This window comes from Muscardinus avellanarius (assembly GCF_963383645.1).
Source record: "Muscardinus avellanarius genome assembly, chromosome: 4".
Taxonomy (NCBI): Eukaryota; Metazoa; Chordata; class Mammalia; order Rodentia; family Gliridae; genus Muscardinus; species Muscardinus avellanarius.
The window spans coordinates 150210629-150227655 of NC_137789.1; the positions used below are offsets into that span (position 1 = coordinate 150210629).

A 17027-nucleotide genomic window follows, 5' to 3' on the forward strand; every position below is an offset into this window, starting at 1 on the left:
GAAGCCAGCCGCGCTGGCTTACGAGACCCTGTTTCAAAATATTAAAAAATAGGTCTGGGAGTGTAGCCTGGAGGTAGATGGGCTTCCAGGAACCCCAGTACCACCAAAAATAAATAAATAAATAAATAAATAAATAAATAAATAAATAAATAAATCACTGTTACAAAATACCAAGTCACAAAAAGCTATAAAGAAAACGCTTCCAACTTTACTGTGCATCACAAACTGAATGTGTTTGTCCCTCCAAACACACGTTGGATCCCTTCTCCCCAGTGCAACTCATTAGGAACAAGGAGGTAACTAAGGCCATGGGGGTCATATGGGTGGGGCCCTGATCCTGCAGGGTTAGTGTCCTTAAAAGAAGAGACACCAAAGAGCTGACTACCGCCTGCTCTCGCCCCAACAATGTGGCTCACAGGAAAGCCCCTGTGAGAGCTTTGTGGGAAGCAGAGGCCCCTCACCAGGACCCAGCAGACGCACTGGGGTCATGGGCGTCTCCCCTCCAGGGCCGTGAGAAACACTTCTGCAAAGCCAGCTTCACCCAGTCTAGCATTTTGTTGTGGTAACCCACGATAAGATGTATTTTACAAAAGTACATCCACATGCTATTTCATTTTATTATCTAAATTAACTTTAATAGTAAAGAATCCTAATGGGACAGTAATTCGCCTAAGATTAAAACATTATGAAACAAAACATTCTACCCAAGAACTAGTTTGTGGTAGTCTTGTAATATGATAACCATTCCTTGTACTACAGTCTTACTTTCAAACAAGGATGGCATGAATGCCACACTGGAAGATTCCTAAATATTAAATACAAAACTGTAAATTACAAAGCCAGGCCTAAGGTACTAAAGAAATGTCCAAATGATCCAATTCTGTTTTAGAGTGAGTCAACTCATACACATTTTTTCAGTAATATTTAGAAAATTTCAATGTGTGTGGCACACAGATTCTACTTCTAGATTCTCCATCACTGAGTTCTTACGGGTACGGTGCATGCTAGGCACTTTATTACATTTCTTAGTTTTCCTAACTGCCTGACAAGGGAAATGTTATTTCCATTTTACATATGAGGTAAATGGGGCTCAGGAATATTTAGTCACTTAGCTATGAGTCCACAGCTGACAAGTCTAAGAACTAAGACGCAGACCTCGGCCAATCTGAGTCTTCCTGTAGCTATTTACATCCCCTTTTCTAGAAGTGCAACTTCTCAACTCGGCACACACTGTTTGCCTCTCTGGCTTCTCAGTCTGCTCCTAACAAAGAACTACTGGTAGACCCCAAACAACTCCAGGGTGCGGTTCCAGGCCTGCTGGACTGTTCTTTCTCTAAACATCTCTCCCCGCCCCCTAATGACTCATCCAGATTTTTGTCCTTTCTTTAAAAAGATCTGCGTTCCACGGCCCTCCGATGGGCTCCACTGTACACTCTCCCCGCGGGTGGTCTCCACCACTGCCCGCGAGCCCTGGACGGCAAGATCTCTGAGCTATCGATCCGTCTCCAATCTGACCGGAGTGCCTACCACACAGTAGAGATGCATGGGCTTTTTCAAGGACAGTGTTTAATTGAATTTAAACTTTAAATTTAAATCTAATCTAGCCTTGTTTAAATCTAACTTCCTATTTTGTTATGAACAAGGCTACATGGCATTAAGCAATCCATGTAGCTTTCTGAATGCTAATTTCCATTTTAAATAAGAAAAATACCAACCTGCTACTTCTAGGATGTGCCGAGAATCAAGGATAATAATGTGTAAATGCTTTGAAAAATGTCAAGTACTGTACATGTGTAGAACTGCTAAAGAATAAATGAAAGTTCTTTCTGAATTAGCTGCCCATTTGTCTAATACTTCAGAAAACTCCGTTAACATTTCTGAAAGCATTAAAATGGTTCTGCATTATAAGCAAGTTTTTAACTATCACTAATGAACAAAATTGCATGCACTATCTTCTAAACTGCTTCAAAGAATTCTGGAAATGATACTTCAGCATTCAAAGAAATAAATTTTAGAAGTATGACTTGAGAAGAAAATTTTAAAAGCTACTGCATTAAAATAATTGTCTTTTTTCATAAAAAGACACTATCTAAAAGTTAAAAATATGAACACTGATCAAAAGGCACATTTAACAAGCAGACAGAACAAATAAAACTGAATTTCTTAGTTATTCTTTTCAGGAATTCCCCACGCCTCAAAGGTTACAAGTATTAAAAAGTACTTTCTGTACTGAATCAAATGTCAGAACACTTACTTTCTTTCTTCTGTATTTCATGCAGCTCTTACTAAAACCTTTTAAATGACAAGATTATAGATTATAACCCTCTTTTAAAATAAACCCATTCTTTTCTAGGAACCTAGAAATAAATGCCACTAAAAGCTAGAAATAAGTGCAATTTTTAAAAAAGGGAATCAAATTGTTCTTCCTTAAAACCAAAGTTCAGTATACTCTGAGCCCCGCTGGGAAAACTGCTATCTAGTTGATTTACATTATTTCAACATGACAGGATTGAGCTTGGACATTAATTTTTTTTCCTCAAACAAAACAAGAAAAAGTAAAATGCCGGGTGTGGCGCTGGACGCTTGTAATCCTAGCATTTGGGAGGTGGAGACCGGAGGATCACAGTTCTTGGACAGCCTCAGCTACTTAGTGAGGCCCCTTGCAACTCGGTGAGACCCTGATTCAAAATTAAAGAATTAAGAAATTAGGGCTGGGGGTGTTGCTCAGAGGTAGAATGCCTCTGGGGTTCAACCCCCAGTACCACAAAAAAAAAAAAAAAAAAAGGCTGGAGGTATAGCTCAGAGGTAGAACGCCTCTGAGGTTCAATCCCTAGCACCACAAAAAAAGGAGGTTGAGGAGGAGGAGGAGGAGGAGGACGAGGACGAGGAGGAGGAGGACGAGGACGAGGACGAGGACGAGGAGGAAAGGAAGAATCTAATAAACGTAATAGGGCCACTAACAAACTTTTAATGAGGTAACACGTTTCACTGAAATTAACCACTACCGACACTGAGGACTGAGGTAACTACTGTTCGCTTCGTCTTTTCTCCTGCGTCTTGGTGTGTGTGCTGTTGTCCATCTTTCAACATGTAAGGCTTCCTGAACTGTAGCCTGCTCTGCTCAGCTCTGTGCCGCAACCTCCCTGGTCAAAGTTTTTTCTGCACCTTTTCTTTCTTTTTTCTTTTCTTTTCTTTTTTGTTTCTTTCGTGAGTCTGGGGATGGAACCCAGAGGCATCTGACCTCCGAGCTACAGCTCTGCGGAGGGCCTAAGTAGCTGAGGCTGTCCGCGAACCCTGATCCTCCGGGTCTCTGCTTCCCAAATGCTGGGATTACAAGCATGCGCCAGCATGCCCGGCAACCTTTTTCTTTTTTAATGGTACGAGGGATTGAACCCAGGGGTGTTCTACCTCCGAGCTATACTTCCAGCCTGATTTTGTTTATTTTGAAACAGGGTCTCCCTGAGTTACTGAAGCTGGTCTTGACCCTCACTCCTCCAGTCTCAGCCTCTCTCCTTATAATCCTGAGATCACAAGCATGAGCCCCACACCCGGCCTTGACAACATAATGTAACAACTACCTGGACATTTCCTTGTCTAGTTCCTCAGTCCCTCGCCTCTGAATTGCTAGGCTGCACTTTGATGTTCATGTGGTCCAGACCAACGCTCCGGTGTGCAAAGGCACTGCGTGGCTGCAGCCACAACACACCTTCTGTTCAAACATAAGCAGCTTTGCACTCACTGCCGCAGAAGAAAGAGACCCAGTTCAGAACGGGGACAACCTCACAACAGGTCAGTGCACCCAGACGGCTGCTCCACACCACCTGAAGGGCTTCGTGATGATGCGAATTCCGGAAGAGACCCTTGCACACTTCATCTGGCAACGGACAAACTAAGGACAAAGCCTGCCTATGACTGGAACCCACTCGTATGCAAAGCAAAGGCATTTGTGCAGGCAGAAAACCGTCCACCACGGCAAGACAGGCAGGCAGTCCTCTAGGCCGCGGGACGGTGAAGCCAGCCATAGCGCAGCCTGGTGAGAACCCTCCCACAGGCAGTCTCTGCACTGTCACAAAGCAAGTGCCGCCCTGCTCTGCGGGGCAGGGTGCTTCCTCATGCCCAAGGTCCCCCGAAGTATGGAGCAACTCTGGCTGCCACAGGCTTCAGAGACCAGAAGGGCGAGAGGGCCCAGGTCAAGTGTGCTCCACCTCCTGCTTTTGTAAGCGGATTCTGCAGGGACTCAGCAAAGCCCACACGCTGCCTTCAGCTGCAGCCGAGGTGAGTAGCTGGGACAGACCACAAGGCCCGTCGAGATATTTACTATCTGGTCCTACCAGAAAAAGTCCACCAAATCCTGTTCTGGACCTTCAAATGAAAAGAAAAAGGCGCCCACAAATGGTGGTGAGGAGGGAGGTGGAGACATTTAAAAGGCCCTCCCCCAGGAACCACCTTGACTGAGACAGCAAGAGAACCCAAAACCCCACTTACACACAAAACCTGCGCCACCACCCACTGCTCGCATCACATGATAACAGCTCTCCGCGCTGAGGGATGGAGAGAAGAGCAGAGAAGGACCTCCCCAAGCCCAGTGAGAGGCAGGCAGAGCATGGAAAAGGATCCTTGGGGTCACATAAAGATGGGGGAGCCACAGCGCCCCCAAAGGTTTCGAGCTGTACAACAGCTCAACTCAAACCATCCCAACACTGCCATACTAACTCTTGCTAGCATGATTTACTAGTATACTAACAGCCTGACTAAGACAGGATACCCATGTCTAGACACAAATATCACTTATGTTAGTCTGTATTTTCTTTTATATACCACATCCGCAATTCAATCAAAACTTAACATCAAGGAAAGTGAGAAAACCACCCCACTGTCAAGAATTAAACATTCAACAAGCCCAGAAGCAACATGAAAGAATCAGCTATTGTGTGTGTGTGTGTGTGTGTGTGTGTGTGTGTGTGTGTGCACGTGTGTGTGTGTGTGTGTGTGTGTGTGTGTTACTGAGGATTAAATTCAGGGGTGTTGTACCTCTGAGCTACACCCCCAGCCCTATTTTTTATTCTTTATTTGGAAACAGGGTCTCACTGAGTTACAGAGGGCCTCACTACATTGCTGAGGCTGTCCAGGAACCTGTGATCCTCCTGTCTCAGCCTCCGGAGTCCTGGGATTACAGGTGTGTGCCACCACGCCCAGCTCATACAACATCTCTAAAATACCTGTGACTGGTACATGTAATGGTCTGGCGCTCCAGTTTGCATCTGGAATGCCCCAAGGCTCATGCACAGGAGGCTGGGTCCCCAACCATGGAGTAGGGGGTGGCAACCTGCTGAGAAGGGGGCATCGAGCTGGAGGGGGCAGCTCCCTGGCTGCTCCTCTCTCCCTCCCTCTGCCTCCCGGCCATCGGGAGGTGGAGGGAGCAGCTTCACTCCACAAGGGCTCCTGCCTTGCTGTCCGCCTCCTCACAGGCCAGAGCAACAGACCACGGGACGGGCCACCAGCCAAACACACCGTTCCTCCTCAGCGGGTCCCTCGGGCATTCGTCAGAGATAAAAAGCTGAAGCGCCCAATAAGCATGGCAAGAAGGGAATCGGCAGAGAAACGAAAACAGCTTTGTAGAGAGTCAAGCGGGAGGGGTAAACATTCTCAGACTGTTTCTTCATAATCTTTTATCATGAAATCTCTATTCTCAAGTACAACTCTGGCATTTTGTACAGCATACAAATGGAGCTGGCTGCAGTCGCAAAGCTCCTTGATATTTCCAGAACCAAACTGCGAATTTCACAAAGTCTGCCCCCACACGACTAATGCTGCTAGTCAACAGCTGGCCTGACGCGTGATCTCCGTCTAATCACACAGCCTGCTCCGCCACGGCAGGCCTGACAAGGCTCCCGGAGAACATCCACGAGCTGATGCCGCCACGCGCCACGCAACATGGGGTTTCTTCTCAAACAGATAAACATACCTGACCTTACATTCTCACCGCTTTCCCTTCTTGCAGGTAGATATTTCCATATAGTAATACTCAAGAAACAGTCAGGTGCAGAGAAGATAAACGACCCTCGGGAACTATGAAAAGCTCACAACACACATGCTCGATATTCCTCATTTGCTATGAGGATAGTTCTCAATTAAAAGCTACGGTAAAGAAATCCAAGTGGTCTAACCTAAGACAGGAGAAGACATTTCTATTTTACTTACGTCTCATAACACTCAAGTCACTGGACACCATTACTACTACTACTATTTATGGAAAACTTCCTGACTTATCTCCAAAATGAGACTTCTCGTTTCCCAAGTACTATCTGGGCTTGCATAGTAAACTAAAGTGTAGTTCTGTGATCCTGGATTTTTGGAGCTTATCCACATAAGCAAGAGATGATCTGAGTCTTAACTGCAGCTTTGTGTGCGTGAGTGGTACTGGGGATTGAACCCAGGGACATTCTACCTCTGAGCGACAACTCCAGCCCTAACACATACAGACATACAGACATACATACATACATACAAACATACATACATATACATGTATATAAAATCTATGTCATAGTTATACAAAAATTATATACACATAAGTATATAATATTGTGCTGTAATACTGTATATAAATACATACACACACACACACACACACACACACACACACACGTATTTTTTAAAGGGGGTCTAAGTTGCAGAAGGCTCCAACTAGAACAAGCAGACACTTGAAGCAGCCTCAGCTGTCCAGCAAGCACACACTTTATACCCACTGACCATCAGCACTTTACTGAGTCTGTCTGGGGACTGTAATGTTAACCCAGCTGAGTGCAGCCCCTGACTTCACAGGTTGACCATACACTTACAAAACCATGGTCTGAATGAAGCAAGGGTGCCTTACTGGCAAAGTCTGAGATAAAAGACTTTGCTATAAGAACTTCGTCAAGTTCTAGGTAGGACTTAAAAATTAATCTCCAAAAACCTATCCAGAAAAACTTTCAGCAGAATACATATATAAAGAGTTACTACTAGTTGGTAATGATATTTATTTTACTTGAAATCTATGAAAAAGGGCACCAGACAGCTTTTTTATTATTTATAATCCCTACTATAATCAAGAGAAAAGAGCATATTTGGGGAAGAAATTTTATATTTTGGTTTTTTTTAACAGGCTTTGTAGTTCAACAGATACAGAATTTAAAGCCTTTAAAAAACCGAAATTTCAAAAACCACACACAAGACAACTAGTTGAGTTCTGCTGCCACCCACTGGGCAGAAAATGTGTAGCAAAGCAAAACTTGCCCTGATTTAAAACACTAAGTAGGAGCTTCTACAAGAGCTCAGTTTAGGACTTCCGGGAAGATGGCGACCGAGAAAAGCGGGGCTTAAGAGTCCCGCTAACAACTAATCTCCATTACCACAAAAAGAGCGCCTTTCATAGCCAGAAAACACCATCACCAGAAAAACAAAAAAACCACCAGGCTCCAGAGAGAAAGCGGACTGAGAACAGAGCTCAGGGCCACAGAGGAGACACACGCGCCCGAGGACGCGGCAGCAGCGCCATACTGCCGGCGGCAGCGGCAAACTCAGCGGACGGCTACAGCAAGCCAGGTGAGCCGATGCGGATCAGCCAGGCGGGATCTTTCAGCGCAGACAGCATTTAAAGCTCCCAGTGGCTGAGCTCAGCACACGCTGCAGGGATTCAGAGTGGAATCAAAATCAGAGAAGAAAAAATACACCAGCCTCATGGCCGAGGGCGTGGCAGAGGCGCCATATTGCCACCGGCGGCGGCAGCAGCAGTGAAATCACCGAGTCCAGTACAGCTACATCTACGTACTCAAGAACAGTGAGTCAAATTACGGGCCACAGAGGAGAAATCCCAGTATTGTGCCTCCTGGGACTTGACCCAGTGAGGGAGTGGTGGTGGCAGAGATATCACACCATAGGAGAGCGTGCAACCTGGCACCCCCCATAGTTTAAAGCAGCCTCTATCGACTCCCTGGGTCGGAGACTCTGTGATACAACCCAGTAAAGGAGTAGTAGGGTCTGAGATAATACAGACTCGAGATCCAGAGCACCTTAAGTGAAGCCATAGTGACCCAAGGGAAGAACCCAGAGAAGGCACAAACCTCTGAAATCATGGGAAAGAGGAATAACACTGAAGTAATGAATGTGCACAACCGCACAACATCAGAACCTGATAAAACAGAAAATCAGAGATTTCTAGAAGATCAAATCAGGAAAATAACTGTAGAAATAATAGAGGTGCTTCGAAAAGAACTCAGAGAGAGCCAAAAAGAGATAAAGGATGCAATTAATGAAGTAAAGGCCTCAATTCAAAGCACAAACAACCGATTAGACCACATGGAGAACAGAATCTCGCTCTTAGAAGATGAGCAATCCAAAAATGAATGCACAGTTTCTAATCTAGAAAAAAATATCCAACAGCAGGAATCTGACATTGAAGAAATATGGGCCCATCTTAAGAGAGCTAACCTAAGAATAATTGGAATAGAGGAGGGAAAAGAAAGTGATACCAAAGGGATCAACAATCTCTTCAAGGAAGTAATAGCAGAAAATTTTCCAAATATAGAGCAAGAGGTTGATACACAGATCCAGGAAACTTATAGAACTCCTTTTAGACAGGATCCGAGAAGAGGATCCCCACGCCATATAATTGTCAAAATGACCAATGTGGAAGCCAAGCAGAGAATCTTAAAGGCAACAAAAACAAAGGGCCAAGTGACATTCAGAGGCAAACCAATTAGAATCACTCCAGACTTCCCAAACCAAGTCATGAGAGCCAGAAGGGCTTGGAGTAACATATTCCAAACTCTGAAAGAAAACAACTTCCAGCCAAAAATTTCCTATCCAGCAAAACTTTCTATCAAATTAGATGGAGAAATAAGAAGCTTCCATGACAAACAGAAACTGAAGGAATTTATGTCTTCAAAACCAGCGCTAGAGAAAATACTCAAAGAGATTAACTACAAAGAAGAAATAGGTAACACTCACCAGAACCAGAGAAACAAGAGTTTCCATCCAACAGACAACTAAGATTGGTTATCTGTGGAGATTCATTATTTATGTTAGTCTTTTACCTATCTCTAAATTGTATTGTTTGCCTTTATTGTTGTTAATTTTTAGGATTTCTAGTTGGAATATTAATATACCTTCAGATATAGCATTTGGAAATATTTTATCCAATTCTATTAGTAACTGTTAACTCTGTTTACATTGTCTTTGGATATACAATATTTTCTTTTATTTTTTAGGGAGTTTGTATATTCTTCTGTTGCCTGTGCCATTGAAATCATATCCAAGAAATCACTGCCAATTTCAATATTGTGAGGTTTTATGACCCAGATTTTCTCCTAAAAGTTTATAGTCTTAAGATTTATATTTAGGTCTTTTATCTAGTTTGAGTTAATACTTGTATGTGGGATTAGGTAAGGGTCCAATTTTATTCTTTTCCATGTAATTATTATTTTTCAACAATATTTAGTTAAAAGATTATTATTTCCACTACCAAATCTTCGTGGAAACCTTGTCAAAAATAACTTGACAATATAGGGAAGAAGTTAGCTCTAGGCTTGTATTTAACTCCAATGGTCTATATATCTGCCTTTAGAATAGTACTACACTGTTTCAATTATTGTAGCTTTATATGGTTTGAAATCAGAAAATATACATCTTCTAGCTTTGTTTTTGCTTCGAGATTGTTTTGGGTATCTAGAGTCCATATTCCATATCAGGATAGATTTTTTTCTGAAAAATAAATATATGATAGTTTCACCTAAAAAAAAGAAAAAAATATTCTTTGGTAAGAAAGAAAGCAAAAAAAATATTGAAATGTTATCTTTAAGTCATCAAAAGCTTGGTATCAGACAAATGAAACTGTTATGTGAGATTATCATTTTTAATTTTGGATAAATTGCTATAATACTAGATGTCAACCACTAAGCCAAGCATGGGAGGAAGGGATGGGGAGAGAATGGGGTGGGGATCGGGTGGGGGCTGACTGGGCGATGTGTACATGTATGTCTACAAAAGTTTGTATCCCACTATGATGTATGAATACAGTACACCAATAAAATAAAATTAAAAAAAAAATTAAAAAAAAGAGCTCAGTTTACTGGCAGTTTGGCAGGAAATCTTACATATGCACTCTCATGCCAAGACAATCAGAGGTAAGCAATATTGAATAATTCTGGCTTGTTTCCGTTAATTTCCATTATTAATTGGTTTGAGAATCAAATAACAAATTTGGCTTGATATCAATATAAAAATATCGCATAAAGGACATCAAAATTACTCTAATTTTATTAAAATAGTTTAAATGTAATTAACTTCCTTTTAATTAAAACAGCTGACAAACACTTAAAATGTGCAGCGACATCCCTCCCCGTTTCCGCCTTTTCTCCAGGCTCCGGTGCTGCTGGGCTGTTCCTTCCACTCCACTGTGACTGGTCTGGTGGAGGACCAAGGCTCCGCTTAAATGCTGTTTACAGCCTAGATGCCGAACAACTGAAAATACCCGCTAAGAAGTTACGAACAATAAAATACTATATCTAAAATCAAAATACTTATTTGGTAAAAGTGAAAATATACTCTCAATTCACAAATTTAGCAACATTACATGGGGGGAAATATCTCACAATTGCAGTGGATGCTCAATTCAGACATATACATTAAAAAAAGTCAAAATGAAAGAGTATCATTTAAGACCACTTTAAGAGTAAAGAATTATCCAAATTCTAGTGGGGCAAAACAGGATATTCTAAATGTTGTTAATTCAACAACAGTTTTTGTATCATTCAAAAAAAAAAAATAGAAGAGAAATGCCACACCCAAATCCCAGTGACTTAAAGCTTAGATAAGCAAAATGTAGTATAGTCATACGAAGGAATATTGTTCTATCATTAAAAAAGAAATGAAGTATCATTAATTGTGCCACAGAATGACCAGACTTGGAGCATATTGTGCTAGTTAAGCCAGACACAAAAGGCTCCAGGTAGCATGATTTGATCTGTATGACATCTGCACCTTGCCGGGCGTGGTGGCGCACCCTTGCAATCCCAGCGCTTGGGAGGCTGAGACAGGAGGACCGCACAGGTTCAAAGCCAGCCTCGGCTACTTAGTGAGACCCTGTTTCCAAATAAAGTATAAAGTAGGTCTGGGAGTGTAGCTCAGAGGTAGAAAAGCCCCTGGGTTCCACCCTCAGTACCTCCAGAAAAACAGAAGAAATCTGCACCTGGCACCTGTACATCATTGGCTGAATTAAACATTCTTTTTTTTTTTTTTTTTTTTTTTTGCGGGTCTGGGGATGGAACCCAGAGGCATTCGACCTCCAAGCTACACCCCCTGTCCAAATTTTTTATTATTTTGAAACAGGGTCTCACTGAGTTGCAGAGGACCTCACTAAGTAGCTGAGGCTGTCCGCGAACCGCAATCCTCTGGTCTCAGCCTCCCGAATGCTGGGATGACAAGATTCCTGGGGCCAGATGTGTGCCTTAATTCAGAACGTTTTCCATTCAGAAGGCACTATGGCACTTACACCATACCCGATGTAGCAGATTCAAGAGGGGCAGGAACCACGCACCAGTGTTTCTGGGGAAAGCGTGTGGGGTGCTCCCATTTAGTTCCTCACATGAATCCAGATCCAGTTCTACTACCAAGTTCATCAAAAGCCATTCCTGTTCCCAGCTTTTCTTTGGATTTTGAAATTAGTAGTGATGGCTGCACCACTTTGTGACTATACTAAAAGAAACCACTGAATGGAAGGTGTTAAAAGTGCGCTGGTGCACAGGACGGGCTGCCGACCTGCCACCCCCCAGTCGCCACAATCCCATCTCTTTTCTCTCTTCCAAAACCCAGCCCATATTCTCTCACCACACTGATAAAAAATGTGACTCCTGGTAAGTAAGGGGCTCTAAAAGTTGACTCTATGCTGCCTGCTTGCCCTTCTCTCCCCCGGAAGTCTCCCCAGAATGCCCTTCACTCTATCTTCATAGGACACCGCATGGTGCCTGAGAGCACCCGAGTCTCCCCGTGGAGTCCTCCCAGCCCGCTCTGAAGCTGTCCTCCTCCACGCTCCGCCAGGCCTGGCGGCAACCACTCAGCCTTCACTTGCTCAGCACCCCTCACGGCAGCAGTGCTTGTACCTCGGTCCTGAGTGGTTGGTATCCTTCCAATGGCCTAAAAGCAGACACTCATGTATTCCTTCTCTGACTTTCATTTGCAATCCTTTTTCTAATTTCCTGAGATAAATGCTACTGTCATTGATTTTCAGACCTCACTATTTTCTAATATATCCATTTTAGGGTAACAGGTTTCCCTAAAAAGACTTTGGCTTAATCCCAAGGCTTGATGGGTATAGTACTAACATTAAACATGGGCTGACTTCCCCTGCAATCTCCTCTAGTGCACATGGGTCTTTCAAAGTACAGGTTCACATGTTCAATCATATGGAACATTTTTAGTTTTCTTTTGCTGTTAATTTCTTTCTGAAGAACACTCTTCATAAAAGTGAGAGGCTACAGGTGATGACTCTCTCAATGCCTGCCTAAAAATGGACTTCATCATCTCCCCTGGCTTTAGCATCGGATTCCCTAAGTCCCCAACTATGACTAGTTATTGCTCACCAAGCGTCAAACATTTTTTATGCAAAATTACTAAAACAACTAATTGTATGCCTAGGATAATGCTCTTTTTCCAAGGAGATTCATTTTTGTTTCTGGTAACTGACTATAAGAAGCTTGGAAATCTAGCTCATCTTCATCTAATCAGGAAAAAATAAGGTTTCAGTTACCAAGAAGGCTGGCATATAGCTTGTTATTCTTACTACTCCTGGGATATGATCCTTTGGTTTGACAGGACTTAACCTCAAATTTACCACTGCACTCCCACAGTGTATCAAAGCTCTACTGAATTTCACAACCTATTAAGTCTTCTCAGTTCAAAAGAAAGAGACGACCCTACTAGAGAACTGGCTCCAATGCCAGGCTCCTCTCTGACGTTCCTTCTCCCAGATATGACCCTATAATTCTTTATCTTTCTGTTACTTCCTTGTTGTTTCTAGTTTAATTTATTATCAGAAGGTGGGATGGTCCAAATTAGCTAGTCTTACCAATTACATATCCACTACTGTACATAACAGAGTAAAAGTGCCGACATCAGGTTTCCACCAGGAATTCCCACAACCAGGCAATCAAAACAGCCAGCTCAGGGTTTTTTTGTTTTTGTTTTTGTTTTAACAGTACTGGGGATGGAACCCAGGGGCCTTTTACCTCCAAGCTACACCCTCAGCCCTATTTTTCATTCTTTATTTTGAAACAGGGTCTCACTAAGTTACGGAGGGCCTCACTAAGTAGCTGAGGCTGGCTGCGAACCTGCCGTCCTCCTGTCTCAGCCTCCCAAGTTCTTGGGTTACAAGAGTGGGGCCAGCACCTCGGCTCCAGCTCAGGTTTTTACAGTGACAAAAAAAAAAAAAAAAAAAAAAAAAAAAAACCTGTGACTAGGCAAAAAAGGGGACAGGGAGTCTTTAGGTTTTTGAACAAATATGTGTGTCATAAAATTTGGGTTTTTACAAGATTGTTCAGCCAAAAGAAGAGTCTAGAGAGGCAAGCCAATTAGAGCACTACACTAGTCGGCCAGGAGCCAATGACAACACAAACAACAGCCTCGATGGGGACTAAAGAGGACAGAGCATGGAGACACAACCTCCCACCCACCTGGCTACCACCTGGAAATAAGAGGAAGGAGCTTTCGAAAAAGAGGAGTCGGGGATGGATCCGGAACTGCAGGCTTGATGAAGGAACTAACCTGGGCCAAGAGGAGCCCAGCAGGCACCTGCAGCCCAGGTCTGGGGATTTCTAAAGATTTCAACGGAACGTTCTAAAACTAATCAGAATATTATTTACTAAACTGGTTAAGTCAAGTTTCTCATTATAGTTATCTAATTTCATTCATTTGTATATTGGAAGACCAGAAGCTTTGAAAAGGAAAAGAAAAACAGAATTTCCGTATCATATTTAAAGAAGAAAGAAGTTAAGGACTGGGGAGGGGTACAGAGAAAAATTGTTAAAAATGAAAGACTAGTCTGGGGGTATCACTCAGTGTGTAGGGTACTTGCCTAGCAGGAAGCCCTGAATTTGGTCCCCAGCAATGCAATAAACAAATAGTATAATATACTACCACAGTTTCAAATAATCTAGTAGTAAGTAAAAAAAACTAAACTAGGTATAAGTCCAATAAAACATCCTTTTTCCCCCCAGGCCGGAGGATCAAGCCCAAGACTTTGAGAGTGTAGCAAGTGTTTTGCCACTGAGCTAAATCCCCAATCCCTCCAGTGAAATATAACAGTAAGAAAATATTAAGTGGTTTAGCTATTTGTGAAGTGGGGTTTTGCTTTCACAGCAAAAATACTTTTTAAGGTTAATGAAATGGTAGAAAAGTCATTTTTCCAATTGTTGGGTTTTTTTTTTAATTACAAGTTAGATTCTGGCATCATATAAAAATATTTTGGTTCAACAAATTAAAATAATCTATTGAAGTCTATGAAAACAATATTACCTAGTTTTTATCTCAACACCAAAAATAACTGGGGAATATGAAACATGATTGCATGTAGTACTCTTCAATGTCCCCAACAGGATACACATTTGGATATGGATAAATAAGTCATTCTGACAAACTATACAAGCCAGAGGCTATTTTCAGATGCCCTTGGCAGAGGCTGCTGCCCTGTAGGTGAGACTCCCTGATGCACCAACTCCAGCACTAAATCTCTGCTTATCTGCCAAATGCAACTCATCCTATGATCTTGGTTCTGGCTCAAAAATTCCATTAAAAATTCATAGCTACAAACAAAATACTATACCAAATATGTTTCTGACTCATGAGACCCAGCATATGCTCCTGTCCCAGGAAAACTCCCCTCAGATCTCTATAAATCTGATTATGAAGAATGAAATTACAACGATTGATAAAATCCCTAAGAACCTAAAGAACATGAAGATCAGCGATCACATGACATTAATTATTCCACTCTTTCCACTGGCACAGGTCAGATTTAGCTGCTGAGCATTCACTCAACAAACATCTGCTGCATTATAAATGTGCCAGACACAAAGCATAAAAAGGCAAACACACAGTCTCCACCCTCCCTCCAAGAGGCCTGGGACATAAAGCAAGCAGACTGAGAAGCAGCACATGACCGGAGTTCCTAAGGGCTGCTGCCAAGACGCCACGGGCCCATAAATGAAGAAACACCAACAGTCCGTTCTGTTCTGTTCTGCTCTGTTCTGAGAGTGTGCAGGAGTTCCAGGAAGGCTTTACACAGGACAGAAGAAAAGTTGAATGCTGAGAAAAGAATGAAGAAGCTCTTGCCACCCAAGAAGCAAAAGGGGAAAAAAATTTTTACTTAGTGCAAAGGGACCACAGATATTTAACAAAGCATTTCGGCCGGGCGTGATGGCACACGCTTGTAATCCCAGCATTTGTGAGGCTGAGACCGGAGGATCGTGGTTCGCAGACAGCCTCAGCTACTCAGTGAGGCCCTCTGCAACTCAATGAGACCCGGTTTCAAAATAAAGAATAAAAAATAGGGCAGGAGGTATAGCTCGGAGATCGAATACCCGAAAAAAAAAAAAAAAAAAAAAAAAAAGCATTTCATTTTACTGCTGAGAAAATTGACAAGATGATGTTAGGATGTTTAATCATTGGAAGCACACAAGTGCTGCACGGCAGAGCTGAAACCTAAGTCCTCCTGTTTTTGGTTTGGTTTTTTTGTTTGTTTTTTGGGTTTTTTTTTTTTTGGCAATACTGGGATGGAACCCAAGGGCATTCTACCTCCAAGCTTCACTCTCAGCCCTGTTTTTTATTCTTTATTTTGAAACAGGGCCTCACTGAGTTGCAAAGGGCCTCACTAAGTAGCTGAGGTTGGCCACAAACCACGATCCTCTGGTCTCAGCCTCCCAAATGCTGGGATTCCAAGTATGCTCCACCACACCCAGCTCGGTCCTCCTATTTTTAACCACTCCATCTCACTATTTAATAATCTTTGAAAATATAAAGATGACAAAATGCCTAAGCATTTATCATAATCTTACAAAAGAGATCATTTCATAGAACCACACTGCTGAACTCAAAGTGGGACAAGTACTGAATTTAAAAATAAACTCCAGAATTCTGGAAAGATGGCAACCGAGAAAAGTAGTGTTTACGAGTCCTGCTAACACCCGATCTCTATTGCCACAAAATCAGCTCTTTTCATAGCCAGAAAACACTATCAGCAGAGAAATAAAAAATGTAAACACAAGGGACAGAGAAAAAGAAGACTAGAAGAACAACCTGAGACCAGAAAAGAAACCAGCCTGCATTGCAGAGCCGCACCAGCGCCATCATGCCTCACTGTACCAGGTTCCAAAGAGGAAAGGTAAACAAGGAGCTGAAGTGAGCAGCTTTGGATCATTCAGGTGTAATTCAGCAGTTCTTTCAGCACAAAGAACGTCTAAAACTCCCAGTGGCCAAGCTCATCATGCCTTCCAGGGACTCAGAACAGAGCTCAAAACCAGAAAAGAAATACGCCAGCCTCACAGCCAAGGGTGTGGCAGTGGCGCCATACTGCCAGCAGCGGCAGAGAGTTCACCACGCCCGCGACGGCTCCAGATCAGCACGCACAATAACTATAAGTGAAATTGTGGCCCCTACAGGAGAAATCCTAGCACTGCAGCCTCAGGGATTTGCACAGCTTTGATAATTTCCCTGGGTCTGAGATTTTGCAGTCCAACCCAATGAAGGAGTAGTGGTGGCAAAAATACCACACCCCAGTCGCAGCTCCCTGTGGGAAAAAGCCCAGCCAAGCACCCCCACAGTCTCATGCAGCCTCGATTAACTCCCTGGGTCTGAGACTGTACAATACAACCCAGTAAAGGAGTAGTGGCGGCTGAGATTACAACAAACTTGAGATCCAGAGCACCCTAAGTGAAGTCGTGGTGACCTGGGGAAGAACCCAGAGAAGGCACAAACTTCTGAAATCATGGGAAAAA

The 17027-nt window shown here is 42.8% G+C and overlaps 1 protein-coding gene across 2 annotated transcripts in view; it reads right to left on the reverse strand.

Annotated features, from left to right (window-relative positions):
* The window catches only part of CACUL1 (CDK2 associated cullin domain 1), a gene marked incomplete at both ends in the record, with an annotated part of 63909 nt that overhangs the window by 24485 nt on the left and 22397 nt on the right, over positions 1 to 17027 (reverse strand). The gene's annotated exons all lie outside the window — the stretch shown is intronic.